Genomic DNA, 16,280 nt, shown 5'->3' with positions numbered 1-16,280 from the left:
CTTCTTCTTTTTCTACTTTACAAAGTTCATTTAGATAAAGCTTTAGAAATTTGGTTGTAAGAATTAGTTATACAAATATTCTAAAATTGTATGTAAAAATATGTATTTTAATGTAATCCAATCTAAATATTCAAAATGTCTCTTTAGTAAATATGATTGATCCTTAATGCTTTATAATTATAAAATTGAGTATAGTTAAATGATCTCAAATCTAATATAAAAGTTTGAAAAAATATATATTAAGTCAATTTAAAACTAGTTCAAAATTTAAAAATTAATCTAACATTTATAAGATTGATTTAAAAATTCACAATTACATTACAATGTTCTCTAGAATAGACAAGCTAAAATGAGGTTTCAATTCAATTCTATTGGTTCAAAAAAAAATTGCATGCAAACAAACTAATCATAGCGATAGCCATTTCGATAAGACAATTGTTGCTATTCTATTCAACTATATAATAAGTGGCACCAAACTATGAAGAAATATTTTTTGTGAGTCAAGTGGAAAATGAATAACCAATAAATGAATATATGCTGATGTGAGGACGCCAAACGAAAGAGACTAGGAGAGACTCCACTTCTTAAAATTAAGAAATTTAAAATCAAAATTAAGCGAGCTTATTTATTTATTCTTGGGAGAAAGAGCATAGGATACCATGCATTAAAATTGCATTTGATATGTTGTTCGAATCCGATGAAATTAAACGTTTTTGAAATCATATTCAAATTATCTTATTCCAAGTGAGTTGTAAAATCAAAAGGAAAAAGTTGGGCCCGCTGTATGTCAGAGACGCCAAACTCCGGGGGGAAGTAGTACATGACATAATTTGAACTAACAGCACAGGGTGGTACATGGCTAGGCATAGCAGCAGGCCCGTGGCTAAATAGCAAAAAATTTGCATCAGACGTTAATTAATTTATAAATCACATGACAGTTGTCATGTGATTTATAAATTAATTAATTAATTCAGGAAACTGTCACGTCCGGTACAAATCTTCTCTAGATAGACATCTCCTAACGAATTTACCCTTAGCCGTTGCCATATCAGATGCCCACAAAAATGGCCCTCGTACTTAAAAAAGGGAAAATAGACTTTTCTGTACCCAATTATTGCCGTGAGTTAACAAGATTGCTTATTAAGCTTTATATTAATATCTTCCCGTATATTAAATTCAACGAACCACTTGATCCCTCGAATACCTACAGATAAGAACAAATTGACCGGAGTGCAGACCAGACAATTTTTAATTGCTTGGGCCCACACGGTTTGTGCTTGCTCTGATTCAGTTTCTTATAAAACGAATTGTACTTAGTAAGGACATGAAATCAAGTGAAAGGAAGCTTAAAATTGGAAAGAAATGCCGTTGGTGAAAATGTCAAGGATTTTATTGAAAGGTCTAAAATGGGGATGAATCTTCGTGTATTCATGATTATGATGTTCTTGGAAAATCACAGATACATGTGGGTTGGGGAAGTGTTTAGGGAATTTGAAGAGGCTTTCAATGTTTGATATGCAATGTATGAGGATGGTGGGAAAACTATTCTCATATTGAATCTCTACAATGATCCTCAAATTCAAGGTGAAATCATGATTCTCTTGCGTGTCCTGAACCATGAATGTCGTTTCAAGTTCAATTATTTATCATTGCAGAGTTGTTTTCTGGTTCATTTATCGCCTGAACTGGTTTTGTTCAGGAATGATGCAAGCGCAAATTCTATCCTCCAAGTTCTGAAATGCTGGATGATTCCATGCGTTCTAAGTCCCTAGAAAGTTTCAGTATGTGTGATTTGAAAGGTCTTTTGATCCACAGCATGGTCTCAGTCGATGTTGTCCAGTGTATTGGGTTCATGGGAAAACAACTCTCACTTTGCATCTCTCCAATAATACTCAAATTAAAGTGTAATGGTAGTTCTCTCAAATTTTCTTTTTGAATTTTAAATTGTCTTTAATAGAGAGGATGCCCTGTTTCAAATTGTTTGGTCGAAATAACAGTCAAAATTAAGGGGTCTGTTCCTGTAAGTGTGGACCCTCTTATTTGTTTTTCTTGTTCTTGTGTGGTCTATTATCTAAAATTCAATCATTTTTCTCCTCTATATTTGTTTCTTAGTTTCACCAATTGTCTGAACTGGTTATAGTTGTTTCTTAGTTTCACCAATTGTCTAAACTGGTTTTGTTCAGAAACCATCCAGGAATGAATACTTTAGCATGAGTTTTGAAATGGTGGATGATTCTAAGCATTCTCGTAGTGACAATGTTAACGTAATATATCGATTTTGTGTGGGACTGGTGTAATGTATGGGAGATTTGAAGGGCTTTTTGTTCCACAGTCGAGTGTTGATGTAAAATTTATCAGAAGTGGTAGGAAAACAACTCACAGTAGAATCTAAATCTCTACGACGATCATCAAATTCAAGGTAAAATTGTGATTCCCTTAATTTGTTTTGTTTTTTAGTTTTTTTAATCAGACAACAGGACACCCTATTTCAAATTTAGGTCATCATATTTGTCAAGATCAAGGGGTTGTTCCTCTGGGCGAGGCATTCATTCTTATTTGTTTTTGACTTGTCTTTGGGAGGCTTATCCCATTGATAAATTATAATTTCAACCATTTTTTTGTTTCAGAGTTATTTTTGTTCATGGATATCCTTTGAGTTGGCTTTGTTCAGAAATAATGTCCGTAAATACATTAGTCTATGTTCTGAAATGGCGGATGATATGATAATTTTCCTCGAAAATATCAGATTTATGTGGGGATGGCCAAGTATTTTGCGGATTGAAGAGGCCTTGGTTTCTTATTTAAGGGGTTGGGTTTTGGTATGCAATGCCTGGGGATCGGTGTGAAAACAATTCTTGTATTGAATCTCTGCAATGAACCCGAATTAAAAGTGAAATGATGAATCTCTAATTTTCTTTTCCTTTTAAGTTTTTAAATTGTCTTAACAGAGTGGGTACCCTGTTTCAAATTGCTAGGTCCTCATAACTGTCAAGTTTAAGGGGGCCGTTTTTCTGTATGTAAGGTATTCCCTCTTATGTGTTTGTCTTGTTTTTGGGCATCCTGTCCCATGGTTATCATATAAATCAATCATTTATCGCTCCAAAGTTTTTAAGGTTCATTTATCATCTAATGGATTTTATTCACAAAACATGCAGTATGAATACTTGTATTATCTTCTGAAATACTGGATGATCCATGTATTCTCATTAAGATACTTTCCCTAGAATGTCTCAGTTCTTTGTTGGGCTGGAGAAATGTATTGGGGATTTATAGGGATTTTTGATCTATAACGCCATTTCGATTGACAATGTCACTGTATAGGGGTGAGTGAAAAAACAAATCTCAAATTGAAATGGCGGTTCTCTGAATATTTTAACCTGTTCTTTAGAAGAGAGAAGGCCATCTTGTTTAAAATTTTCAGGCCCTCGCTACAGTCAAGATTAAAAGGGCTATTTCTCTGTATTCTGGATATTCTCTTTTCTTTGTTTGTGTTGTTTTTTGGTTGATTTTATTGTCTGAACTGGTTTCCTTCAGAAATTATGCATTAATTGCTAGTATAAGTTCTGAAATGGTGAATGATGCAATGTACTCTAGTCTAAGTTCTGAAATGGTCAGTGATGCAATGTACTCTCATAATGACAACGTTTATGTAAAGTCTATGTTTAATGTTTGGTAATGTATTGGAGATTTTAACTTTTTGAAGAGCCCTCTGTTCCACAGCAAGGTGTTGGTAGTTGGTGAGCATTAGTACTCTTGCATCGGCTCAATTCAATTGATACAGCTAAAAGGTGATACACCTGTTTATACTGTTGATGTTTATCTCAATATTTTGACCTTCATTAGAAAAGCCATTCTATTTTGAACTTCTGGACTTTCCTCTCATGTCAAGATTATAGATAGCGTATAATAAGAGATTAGCTAGCACATACAGTCTTCATATGTTATTGTGTGGTTGATTGAAAGTGCTATTTTTAGGCTGCTTCTTTTTAAGAAAACTAAAAGAACAGAATGGGAGCTCTCTTCCTATAAAGGCATATAATTAACATATGTTACTGTGTGTCAAGAGGCGTGGAATCAGTTTTTTATGGATATTTCTTGATTACCTTCTATAAGCCATGGCACTCCTTTCCTGTCATCAACTCCCTTGGGCTGAACTGGAGCTAGTCTCCTTGCATCTTGATTCCATAAAACATTTAGCTGTCAAGGATTATTCATAAGAAAGAGATATTTTCCATGGTAAGTTAAATTGTGATATTCCAATCAGGATTCAACTGTGTAGTTTTTGAGTCAAACTCATTTACCCACGTTTCATGATTAGTGGTTCACAAGAATCCATATGTCATGAGAAAGAATGGAACAATTAGCACTCATTGCATCGAGGTGATGCTCATAGGGGTGAAGCACGAGGACTTCATGGGAGGCCGCCCATCCCTAGACTACTCCAACTCAAGCGCACTTAGCTACAAAGTTTCACTAACCTCCTGAGAGTCCCAGTGCTTCACCTAGATGCAATGAGTGCTAAGAATTCCATTCATTCTCTTGAGGGATGGGTTCTTGTGAACCACTACTCATGAAACATGGGTCAATGAGTTTGATCAAAAACTACATAGTTGAATCCTAATAGCAATATCATAATTTGACTTGCTATGGAAAATATCTCCCTCTGGAAAATATCTCCCTCTTATCAATTGATGAGCTTAAGGGGCATTTTAATTAATGTCATAACGCACAACACTTGCTGAAGGTTTTGCAAATGGATTGGAAGAAAAGTGAGTTTAACAATGGAGGAAACTCTATGGTTAAGCTTGCTTGAACTTAGAGTAGTACTGCAATGGGTGACCTTCTAGGAAGTTCTGGTGCTTCACCTACGTGAGCATCACCTACATGCAATGAGTGCCAAGTCTTCCAGTCATTCTCATGAGAGATGGGTTCTTGTGAACCGCTACTCATGAAACATAGGTCAATGAGTTCGACTCAAAAACTACATAGTTGAATCCTAATAGCAATATCACAATGTCTATTCTTAAACATCAAACAGTTTAACAGTCAAAAATAAACTTTTGCCAATGAAACTAAGACTATTTTGATGAGGAATCAAATCTCCATTGACAGTTCAACTATTAAACTCTTTAATGTTTGAGTAGAGCACCATAGCTGTCTTTGGTTGCCCTAAGTATAATTGTGTAGAAGACACCTCTTGAAAACTCAACCAAGAAACTTTGTTTTCAGGCACCACGTATCCCATACTTCTAGGATCTATTATGGGGGTCAGTATGGTACTCTGTATTAGATTAAATGACATGTTTTCATTTATTTTAAGATATTCAGTCTATAGACACAATTGCCTTTTCATGGAACCCAGGTTTTTTTACAACAATGTGATATCACTGTCTCCCAGTCCCCAAACAGGAGGTCCGCTCTTTTTTCATCCTATGAATGTGATTACTTATTTTGGCAAGTTCAATGCAGTCAACATTCTTTGTTGTTGTTTGCGTTCATAATTATTAGGTAAATTTAAATGCACATTAGTTTTCATTGTACTCGGTTGATGCAAGAGTTGTTTACATACAGATTATCTGTGGCTATGTGCAGTGAGTGGGAGACATTTTCTCAGTTTGGGGAGGTCACAAATTATAGGCTGACAGTTTTCTTTTGTGGGCCGAATCTACTATTAAAGAGAAGTACAAATAGGAATGGAAGGCAATGGAGGGCTTTCATGCTTCTGATAATTAGGCCAGTTGGTTGAAGAAATGAAAAACTAAGATTTTGGCTCAGTTTGCTGAAGCTGTTTTTGGCAGAGTGATGAATGTAATGTGTTTTTGGAAGTTCTTCGACCTGTTTTAGTTTCTTTCTGCACCGGACTGTATGTGATCTTCTCTGCTGACCACTGAGCAGAGTACTTGCATTGTCACTAGTTCATAAATTGTGTACCCTGAACAGAGGAAATTAGATTTGATATTGATTTGTGCTAGTAAATATAAAAAATTATTGAAAATTTTATTAGAATGTTAAGATACCTGGATCTTTTTTGGTGCGCATTGTCACTAGTTCATAAATTGTGTACCCTGAACAGAGGAAATTAGATTTGATATTGAATTGTGCTAGTAAATATAAAAAATTATTGAAAATTTTATTAGAATGTTAAGATCCCTGGATCTTTTTTGGTGCTACACAATGAGAGATGGAAAAGAAGTCAATCATCAAGCCAGTCCAAATTGAACTGTGCTTCTATGCTTTCAACTCTAAGCTCCGGAATAGAAATATTCTTGGCCTCGAACCACTGATTGACAATCTTCTCATCACAGGTGACAAGCTTCAGGGCATTTAGCTCACAAATAGCTGTAGGCAACCTAGTCAAACAGGAACACTCTCTCATATCAAGCTCCCTTAATTTCTTGAGTTGTCCAATTTCCTTTGGAAGCTCTTTCAGGCCTTCACATAGTGAAAGGTCTAGAAATTCCAACTGTGCAAGTTTTCCAATTGATGTGGGAAGCTCTTTCAGGCCTGGTAATGCAGATAATATTACCATTCTTAGATAGCTCATATTTCCAAAATCATGTGGTAAATTCTGAAGCAGGTGGCAGGTAGACCCCAACACAATGTAGAGCATATTGCAGACGCCGGGGGGGCAACTCCTTCAAATCGCTGTTATGGTCCAGGTTAAAATCTTGGAGCTTTGTGAATGTTTACATACTTCCAAATCCTCACATAAGCTCAAAGGTAGCTTCTCTAAGTTCTGCAGTGCTTCAATGCTCTGGTTTTCAAGGAGGGGTGAAATCAACTTCTCCAAGCAGACACTATTGAGTTGAGTGAGTGAAGATAAAACATCTAGACCTTTTATAGTTGCCCTCTTTGTACCACAATTGAATACCATAAAATATTTAAGCTTTTCCATGGATTTCAAAAATGGGGGAAGAAATCAATCTGTCAAAGTAAAGAGTAACAATAGAGCCTCTGCTTCAGGGAAAGCCATATCATACCAGTAATTTACCTCCATAGGGTCTGCATGTATAAATTGCAAGGGAAGTCCAATTAGATCGGGCATCAATTATGACTCCTAGTTACATATGTTCAGTTCTCATCACATTGAAGTCGAATCTAGGAATGAAAATATATAAGGGAAAAGAGTACTTGTGTTTGCGATGAGATACAAGAACTATTGATGTTGCACAAAAAATTGGGACATTGATGTAAATCTTATTCTATGCAGAAAACCATGCTTGAAATTCTAAACTAGTCTACAAGTTGACATTAAGGATGAATATTAAAAATAATGGTTATTCTTTCAAAGAAATGTTTTTGATCAAAATGAATGTGTATGAGGTTTCAAGTAAACTCACCATCGAAAATAGAAAGAATTTGGGTATCAAATCCTTCATGATTAAGCAACTCCTGTTTTGCCAACAAACTACAGTCCTTCCTTGTTATAACCAACCTCTTGCTGTGCTTTAAATTCTTGTCTTGTCCTAAATTCAAAGCCATATTTCTCAGTATATTATGCTGAGAAAAGTATAGCTCTGCAGCATTTTCATATGAGACTGATGCACTTCCTCTGTTAAGGTCAAGCATGTCAGATTAGCATTGGAAACCATGAGTACAAGAAGTCTAATATATAAAAGGAAAGACAAAATTACCTTTGATTGCTAGTTAAATTTAACGAGTTTTTACTTGCAAATTCTGATAAGATGTCAAAAGCATCTTGTTGTAGCTTCCGTACATAAACCCAAATATCCAATAGTTCATCAACACAGATTTTCCTGTTCTTCAGAAATAATCCCAAGTCTAAGAAACATTCCTTGGCTACATCGTCTAAGGCATCAATACTGGTTTGTAGCAATCTAAAGAGCCCTTTTCTGTGATAATCAGATGTGTATTCTTGCTCAGAAATCTTCTTTGGTCCTCTTCCCAACCTCATCCAGGTCCCCATGCATTGAACTACGAATCATCTTTAGAGCAAGAGGAAGACCGTCACTTTCTGCTTGCACCTACGATTCATAAAATGTAATGAAAATTTACAAGTGAACCTTTTAGAACAAACAAATTCTTATATATATAAAACTCACAAAACAACAATTATTTCCGTACCTCGTTCATTAGATCGTCCAAAAGCTCAGAAGCATAAAAGAGACAGAGCATCCTCTCTGCCCAACAATGGTAATTGATAAAGTTGGGAAGAGAGAAATTTGCAGATGATGGACTTGTCTCTGATGGTTATGAAAGTCTTGAATGCCGGACTTTCAAATAATAATTCTTTTGAAATCTTCACTAAACCAAACATCATCTAAAATAACTAAAGAGGGCTTGGACTGCTTCGAAAGCAACTTCTGCTAATTAATGTGTGCATCTTCCACATCCTGAAACTCTAGTATTCTCTTCTTAGCTACTTTTCCCCGCATAGTTTCTAATATCCCTTTTAGGTTTGGGGATTGTGAAACCGTGATAAAAATCAAATTGTTGTCAAAATAATCTGGAATCCAGGAAAAAAAAAGTGTACTTAAGGCTAAATGTCTGAACACGCATGTAAAGATGCCCTTAAACCTGAACCGGCATAGCATAGCACTTCTTATGATATAATGCATGCAAGTAACTAAGCGAAGAGGAAACTTCAGAAAGGCCAGAAATTTAAAATAGAACTGGCATTTTTAGATGATTAAAACATTCAGACAAACATGAACAGAATTTGCAGAGCATATCACCTTTAATTTGGAGATCATTGCACAGAGCCAATGCGAGAGTAGTCTTCCCACCACCTCCCATGCAATGAACGCCAACGACCGACACCTCGTTTTGGAACAAAAGCCTCTTCAAATCCCAAATACATTTTTCCAACCCTACGTAAAACTGAGACTTTGCAGGAACATGGTCATTATGGGAGTACGTGGAATCATTCATCATTTCAGAGGTATATATAAAATCAGAATGTGATTGTTGAAACTCTAGCAAACACTTTAATTTTTCCCCAATATGAAGCTTTCTGTTACCTGATCTTGTCTCTTTGAAAAGCCATTAATCATACACGTCTTCTTTAAATAAGATAATCAAGCGATCATAAACCGTGTCGGTATTTATTGAAGCAGCGGGAATTGTCTGTATTCAAATTTGGCAGCTTTTCTTGCTTGCTTCTGTGACAAGTCCTTTGATTTAGAATCAAGGATGCAACGTCTAAATTGAATCCCAATTGCTGAGTTTATATTTAATCCATGTTCTCCAGCTCCATGTGGGATCTTAACTAAAAATAAAAATGCGGAATTATACATTGAACCCCAATCTCGGTCGGATGATTTAAAGTGCATGAACAATATTTAATCGATTGATGATCAATTATCATAAGATGTTGCAAGACCACTGTATTCTGGTCCGATATGGTTACAAGAAACTGTTCCTAAATTTTCTTCCATCTTGTATCGTTGACTGGCAAGACGAGCGATCAAAACCCTAGACTGATTTTACTTCGTCTGGAGGTACGCTTCACCTGGCACACTGCTTTCCATTCGGAATAGCGATTTAAGTTTGTTTAAAATCGGACGAAATGTATTTCATAAAGCCTTTGATATGCTAGAAGCATACATGAAGTAGGGCGCCGTATTCAACCTACAATTGATGTTCCCTTCAGTGCCAGTGGTTTCGGAGCATACTTGAAGCTTCCATTCATCAATAATCCTGTCCGAAGTACACAGCAATTACTTATGTAAATCAAAGTAACCAAGTCTACTGATGCAAATCTTACAATTTCAGCTACTTCTCAACTGAACCAGAAATGGGTGTATCAGATGCGTGACCTTTCCAGTGGGAGATGCTGAACTGAAAGCAGTAAATGATTACAAGAAACGAAATACGTGCAGAAGAATTTGAACTTTTTAACGGAGTGGAGTCGAGTGTACCTGTGGGATCGTTATGTCTTCCGACAGGTCATACTTATTTCCCTGCACTCTATTTTAGTTTCACACATAAATTGGAATCTTATTTGAAAAAATCTCCCGTTTGAAGGTCCTTTTGTTTTTCTCTTTTCGCGCTCATTTTATCTCATACCCTTCGGATGGCTGCTTACAACATAACTCGCATAATTGAAGTAAATGTTTTTTGGGCAAACATGGAAAGGGGCCCAATTACAAACTAATTCTTATGTTTTTGTTATAGGTATCTTCTAATTGTTACTTTGACTTTGAAAAGAGACATGTACTGAGAGTGGATTATTTTTTAACTTTTTTTTTTTGATGAATAGTCCTTTTCAATTAATAAAATTTACTAAGATTACAATTCACAAAAAAGAGGCCGGGGGATACAGGATCACCCTGCGAATGAGTTCAAACGGCCGAAGTCGGAATAAACAACATGGCCTCAGCCAGAAACTATAAACTATTCATCAAAAAAAACACTTTTAACAACCTCAAGCTGCCAAGGCAATACCAGCAGAGGGAGGAGGATCATCTTTATCAGGAAATCTCCACGCATCAATGGGATTGTGAAGCGAACTGGGAACAGTCCAGCCGTCAGTAGCATCAGCAGGATCTGGAGTAGTCGCAGTCTCCGCATCCTTCTTGTCTGGCCGCGGAGGAGAAATTACCAAGGCCAACCGAGGAAACTTGCCAGAGTGCACCCGTCTAGGGGGAGGAGCCGGAGACCGGCCAGAAGCTCGCCCAAGGGGGGGAGCCGGGGACCAGCCAGAACCACCACGCGGTGGGGAAGCGGAGCAGCGCCTCCAACCGCCATGACCATCGCTGGGAGAGAGGTGGCAGGGACCCTGGGAGCGCAGCGTGTGTGAATGGCAGCCAGAGGACTAGCGTCAGGAACGACGACAACGAGACGAGGAGGCATCGGCCGAGGCATCCGGAGGCACTCTAGCAATGGTGCAAGGAGCATTACCCCAATGATTTAACAATTCCTGTAAGTGTGCAACCTCCAGGGAAACTTTATTAGCTTGCACCTATATCTGCATAATGACATTGTTACAAATGCATGCCTTAGTGTACATTGCAATGTTAACATCCAAAAAATTGTGAGTGAATAAAATTGCATTCCTATCTTTCCATAGAGAAAACAAAATTTCCATCCTGAAAGTATGCCAAATCTGGGAGAACTTCCGAGGAAATCTGGGGGAATCACCCAACAGGATCATGTGCCATGAAAAAGGTTCGGGCCTGAAAGGCTTGAAAAAATCATGAATCCAGTGCCAATAATTCTGAGCACGGTTGCAAAACCAAAAAATATGCAAAAAGGACTCAGGTTGGCCACAGAAGGGGCATCTAGGATCAAGAACCCCAATGTGCTTGAGCCGAGGCCCCAGGGGAAGACCTTGGAAGGCAAGGCACCAAGCAAAGTGTGCAATCTTAGGTTCTGTAATGGCACTCCAAATGGTGTCGAACTGTTTTCTCCATTAAGAAAGTGAAGAATGCAAATGCCACCGTTGATTAAGCATTTTCATAGAGTTGCTTGGGATTTCTATTGTCTCCCAAGGGAATTTGGGCCTACTTTCCACTTGGAAGCAGGCCTTGCCCTCTGTGCTAAATGGATTATCAGAGCTATTTCTGGAGCCTGGAAAATTCTTGTTAGGCATTGCATCTCTTCAGGGTTCCCTGCTAACAGACCGGCATGGAAGGGGATTGGTTTTCAGATCCTTCTCACTATGCATGAACTAGTGGTCTTATAAGAGTATCTGGAAAGCCTAGGAAGTTGTTAAACCTTGGCTTCATTGGGCTGGTGATGAGTTTCACAATGGGCTATCTCCCCTGTTTGCCTTCTAGGGTACTCCTCTTGCCAAGACTCAAGGTGCCAGTGCTCTGCGTTTCTTTTTTCAAGAGTCACCATGAATTTCAGGTCATGGGAGGATATGCAAGTTCAATACCGCCTTGTTCGTGCCGACTTATGACCTTTTGCATCCCTGTGCACTTACTTCATAAAGTGGGGATTCAGTCTGTTCGTCCTTGGTGGTATGAGTGGAAGTGGTTTCCTACCACTCCATTTACCAATTATTTTTTAACTTTTTGGTTTGGTAATTGGTTCATTTGTACATCACTATTAGACATTTTATAAATACTATGAAGACATTTAGCTTGAAATGACAATTTTGAACTACTTGTGCTCCACAATCTCCTACGAGATAACTATGAATATCCAAAAGGGGCATATGCACCGAGTTGTGGTGCCAAAAAGGTGACAACAAATTTTTTTTTTCCTATTTTAAACAGCGCGTACGCGCTATAGCGCGGACGCACTATAGCGCGCACGCGCTATGGCTTGGGTTGCCCAAGCCATAGCGCGTGCGCGCTATAGTGCGTATGCGCTATAGCACGTACGCGCTTTCTAAAAAATAAAAAGTATGTATGATGGGCTGCAAACCCGCAGCCCATCATTTTCATTACCAATTTCTTTTACTCCTACAGCGAGCAGCGCGTACGCGAGTTTAAGACTCAACATTTGCACAACCATTTGTCAAAATGCCTCCTCGTCGACGAAATCCAAGACCACAAGCGCACCCACGACGACGTCGTAAGTGATATAAACCTAACTTTGCATTGTTTGATATATTTTTCATATTGTTTTGTAAGTTTTTTATATTCTTTTGTAGGGTTTTTACAAATTTCATTTAGATTTGTTTATTTATTTGAATTTCAATTGATTTTTTATCAGGAAATGTTCATAATCAACCAAAAAATCCACAAGAACATCAAAACTCTCAAGAACCCCAAAACCAAAACCCTCCTCAAGAAGAACAAATTTCACAACCCAAACCAATTGCAAGACCTCCACCAGGCACACAAGAAAATCTAAGAAATGAAATAGAGAGAGGCAAAACTGAATTAGAAGGAATCATTGCTCGATTGAAAGAATCCGGACAAACCAATCCAATGAGGGCTCAATTGGCATCATCCCTCGAATCCATTAACACTCAGATAGCCTCAGTTAGTGGTCAGTTAGATATTTGGCGGGCTAAGAGGGATGAACAAAAAAGATTTTATGCAAATAAATTGTCATATGAAGATGTTAAAAAAAAGGAAATACCAAAAGGTAGTATATGTGCATTATTTAGAAAACCCGGTGAGCAAAATACTGTTAGAGAGGGTACTAAACGATTCCCCATCCATTGGTGCATACATGATGCTATTAGAAATAATTTTTGGGATAGATGGTGGATGGTTTTTGATGCCCCTCCTTGCAACAATCATGAGGTCCCCATGTATTTTTTGAAGAAATTATATTGTGAGTTTGTCCTTGGGGAGATCCCCAATTATTTTGATATGTTAGACTCCCAGGGTAGAGGTGGGGGGTCATCATTTAAGAGGCCCGAAGCACGTCGTGACCCTAATGTAGTTAGGGCACCCGTGGTCCATCCACAGCGTGAGCATGTGATTATTCCTTCAGTTGTGAAGGAACATGTAGAGGCCAGCACTCTAGGGACCATTAATGCTTTGACACAGACCCTCATCCATTCCACGAGCCCATTAGTTGAGGGGGAGCCTTCTATACGTCGTGGTCACATGTGCACTTCATGTGGATCCCTATGCACATTTGGCACTCATGTCGAAGATGGTGCAGATGATGGGCTTGTCACCGATCAGTTCCTAAATGAGACATTTGGCATTGACACACAGGTAAATTACTAATTTGATCACATTTCATACGTATAGTGAATGATTAATTAATTAGAATTTATTGACATTGTTCAAAATTTAGGGTCAAAGTGTTCCTGGGCCTAGCAGTGATCCTCCAGGCCCATTTTTTGTCCCTTCGACGAGTCCTGAGGTATGTATCAATTTAATCATTTTAATTAATACATATATTTATTACGTAATCATATTAAGAATTGACCAAAAAAAATATGCATGTGCATCAGTTCTCTATAGGACCCTCAACCTTTACCACAGATGCAGAGCAGAGACATCATACGAGCTTCACACAGGTACAGTTGTTTCATGTTAATTTAATTTATTTGATTATATTTATTCCATGTTTCATGTTAGATATAACGTGTATTGTATGACGTGTAGCTCATGATGTCGGACACACCTCCTCATCTGCGATAGTCTATTGATAGTGGAGTGGCCACAGCTGTGGCTAGCTCATAGCCACTGACGGAGGTATGAAAGAATTTTCTTCGTTTTAGTTGTTGTTTATAATAGTTAATCTCAAAATTTCTAATGTTATTTATAAGTGATTATATTTATTGAATTGTTGTAGGGTCTTGTCACGCCTGATTGTCCACGAGCATTTGAGGTGGACTTACAGAGTGACTATTTGTTGGCGATAAGAAAGTAATTGATTTTGTGAGTACATATATTTGATTTCAACGTATAATAAATATTGATTCATATCTACTTTCTTTGTATTAGTTGGCCCTGGAGAAGAGCCTCAACAAGAGGTCAAGTGAGCGTGTCAGGAAGGCCCCGTCATCTCCACTGTCTCCCTCCACACGACGGCAGAGGACGTCGAGAGACTTGTTTCCTTCCCCTCGTGGGAAGGAAAAGATGTAGTTGAGATATTTGATACATATATATAGAGGCTTGTTTCCTTCCCCATGTATATATATAGGCATCTGAGAGACATATTCGATACACATTTGATGTACATATGACATTCTATATTTGATGTATGACATATTTGATGTATGACATTATTGGTTAATATATGATATGTTTGTTCATATACGACATTATTGGTTATCATAATATATTATGTGTTTGTTAATGTGTATTACATTATTGGTTATCATTTTATATTATATGTTTGTTCATGTATGACATTAAATTAGATATGTTCGTGTATGACATTAAATTAGATATGTGCATGTATGAAATTAAATTCAATTGCTAGAGAGTTTCCATTATGTCTACCAACTAGTAGATGTTCTTTTTTACTTTATTAGTATTTCTCAAAAACTGCAAAGAAGTTGTTTCTGGTAGTATCTACTATAGTCCTACTCAAATATGTTTTCAAAAATACTTAGTATGGCAAAGAAATGTCTATGGAAAGCTTGTCAAATAGGATATTAAAGAACTAAATGTGGATAGTCATTAGTACCCATCAATAAGAACATAGACATCTTTCTCAAGCAAGCCATATGACATTAGCAAGTAATTTATAAATTTCCTTTGCAAATAACTAGAAGATGCTATGAATCTTAATACAGAGTTAATCATGAACTCATTATTCCATCCAAGAAGCATATATCACCCTAAGCCAATTAACCGACAGGATAAAAATTAATTCAATTTTAAGAAAATTTTGAGTATAACAAGCATCTTAGGGATTCTTACAAGAATTAACACGATGTTCACAAGAGCGTTACAAGTTCTTGTAATGCTATTTCACATATTGTAATCATATTCAGTTTTGAATGGCCATTTGTGTTACAAGCATAAATGTTCTTTAAGGTCTTTTAATTCTAGACATGAATTTTATTATGAATCTTTTTTATGACAACCCACTCAATGCATATATTGTTGTTCCACATTATGCTAATTTGACTTTCATTGGTTGATTTGGGTCTAGACATGACATTATTCACTACCTTTTTTATATATATTTTTTTGTAGTGAGGTTCTGGCCTGAATGAATGTATTAATCATCGAAGTTGTGAACCTTGGTCGAGATCCTTACAAATATATTTTCAAATTGGACCTCAAATAGTTTTCTTAGTCACCCCCTGTACACAGATATTGAAATTGTAGTTAATTACAAAATTAATACTGAATTAACACAAGTTTAATTGAGAAGTATTATGTACCTCAATAGGCTAGATTATTATTGACCATGAAGCTTTATCTTAGAGCAGTTGGTTTCCTAAATCTTTAGCGCAATGACAGTCTTATGGAATGTGGAATTAGGTCTGCTAGCTAAGGAACGTTCTTTAAAAGGTAGAGGAAACTCAAGACTCACATGTTTCCAATCAATATAAATGTTTAAATTGCTTCTCTAATTTTTTCTATTTATGATCTTCTTCAAACTTAACTTTCTAAATGCATTGATGGGGAAATAAAGATCTTCTAGGAACTAAAGGCTAATCATGTTAATACTTACAATTCTCTGTTTTTATCTAATAATTTATAAAAGATTGTACAAGTGTTTTCAAAGAGCAACACTTGTCACTAACATCATAAGAAGGAATATCCAAGGAGTCTTACCACTGATCCCCCACCACCAAATTCAAGAGAAAACAAAATTCCACTACTAAATAGATAGTAACAATGATCATCCCTAGTCTCTCCCTTATCACAAAATGATTACCATCAAAATTTGCATTTCCAATTGCGTCATGTGCGTTTAAGTGATAGTAACATTTTCAC

The 16,280-nt window shown here is 36.9% G+C and overlaps 1 long non-coding RNA gene and 1 pseudogene across 2 annotated transcripts; one reads left to right on the top strand and one right to left on the bottom strand.

The window, feature by feature from the left end:
- Nucleotides 1-1,930: 1,930 nt before the first annotated feature.
- On the top strand, nt 1,931-6,006 carry LOC149560658 (uncharacterized). The gene is made up of 2 exons (XR_016363365.1): nt 1,931-3,788; nt 5,593-6,006. It is a non-coding gene; the product is annotated as an uncharacterized LOC149560658 (long non-coding RNA).
- A 186-nt stretch (nt 6,007-6,192) lies between these two features.
- LOC149560657 (putative disease resistance protein At5g47280) lies at nt 6,193-10,815 on the bottom strand (annotated as a pseudogene). The gene is made up of 10 exons (XR_016364226.1): nt 10,584-10,815; nt 10,408-10,542; nt 9,740-9,881; nt 9,568-9,660; nt 9,473-9,480; nt 8,697-8,993; nt 8,060-8,467; nt 7,635-7,985; nt 7,341-7,552; nt 6,193-7,002 (listed from the first exon to the last, which is right to left on the bottom strand). The product of XR_016364226.1 is annotated as a putative disease resistance protein At5g47280 (transcript).
- Between the last annotated feature and the right edge of the window lie 5,465 nt (nt 10,816-16,280).

Source organism: Cupressus sempervirens, chromosome 4 (genome assembly GCF_028749045.1).
Source record: "Cupressus sempervirens isolate cs-2001-9-10 chromosome 4, ASM2874904v1, whole genome shotgun sequence".
In the NCBI taxonomy this organism is placed as follows: domain Eukaryota; kingdom Viridiplantae; phylum Streptophyta; class Pinopsida; order Cupressales; family Cupressaceae; genus Cupressus; species Cupressus sempervirens.
The sequence above is the reverse complement of the archived record's forward strand: the minus strand, read 5'-3'. Positions and strand labels throughout refer to the sequence as shown.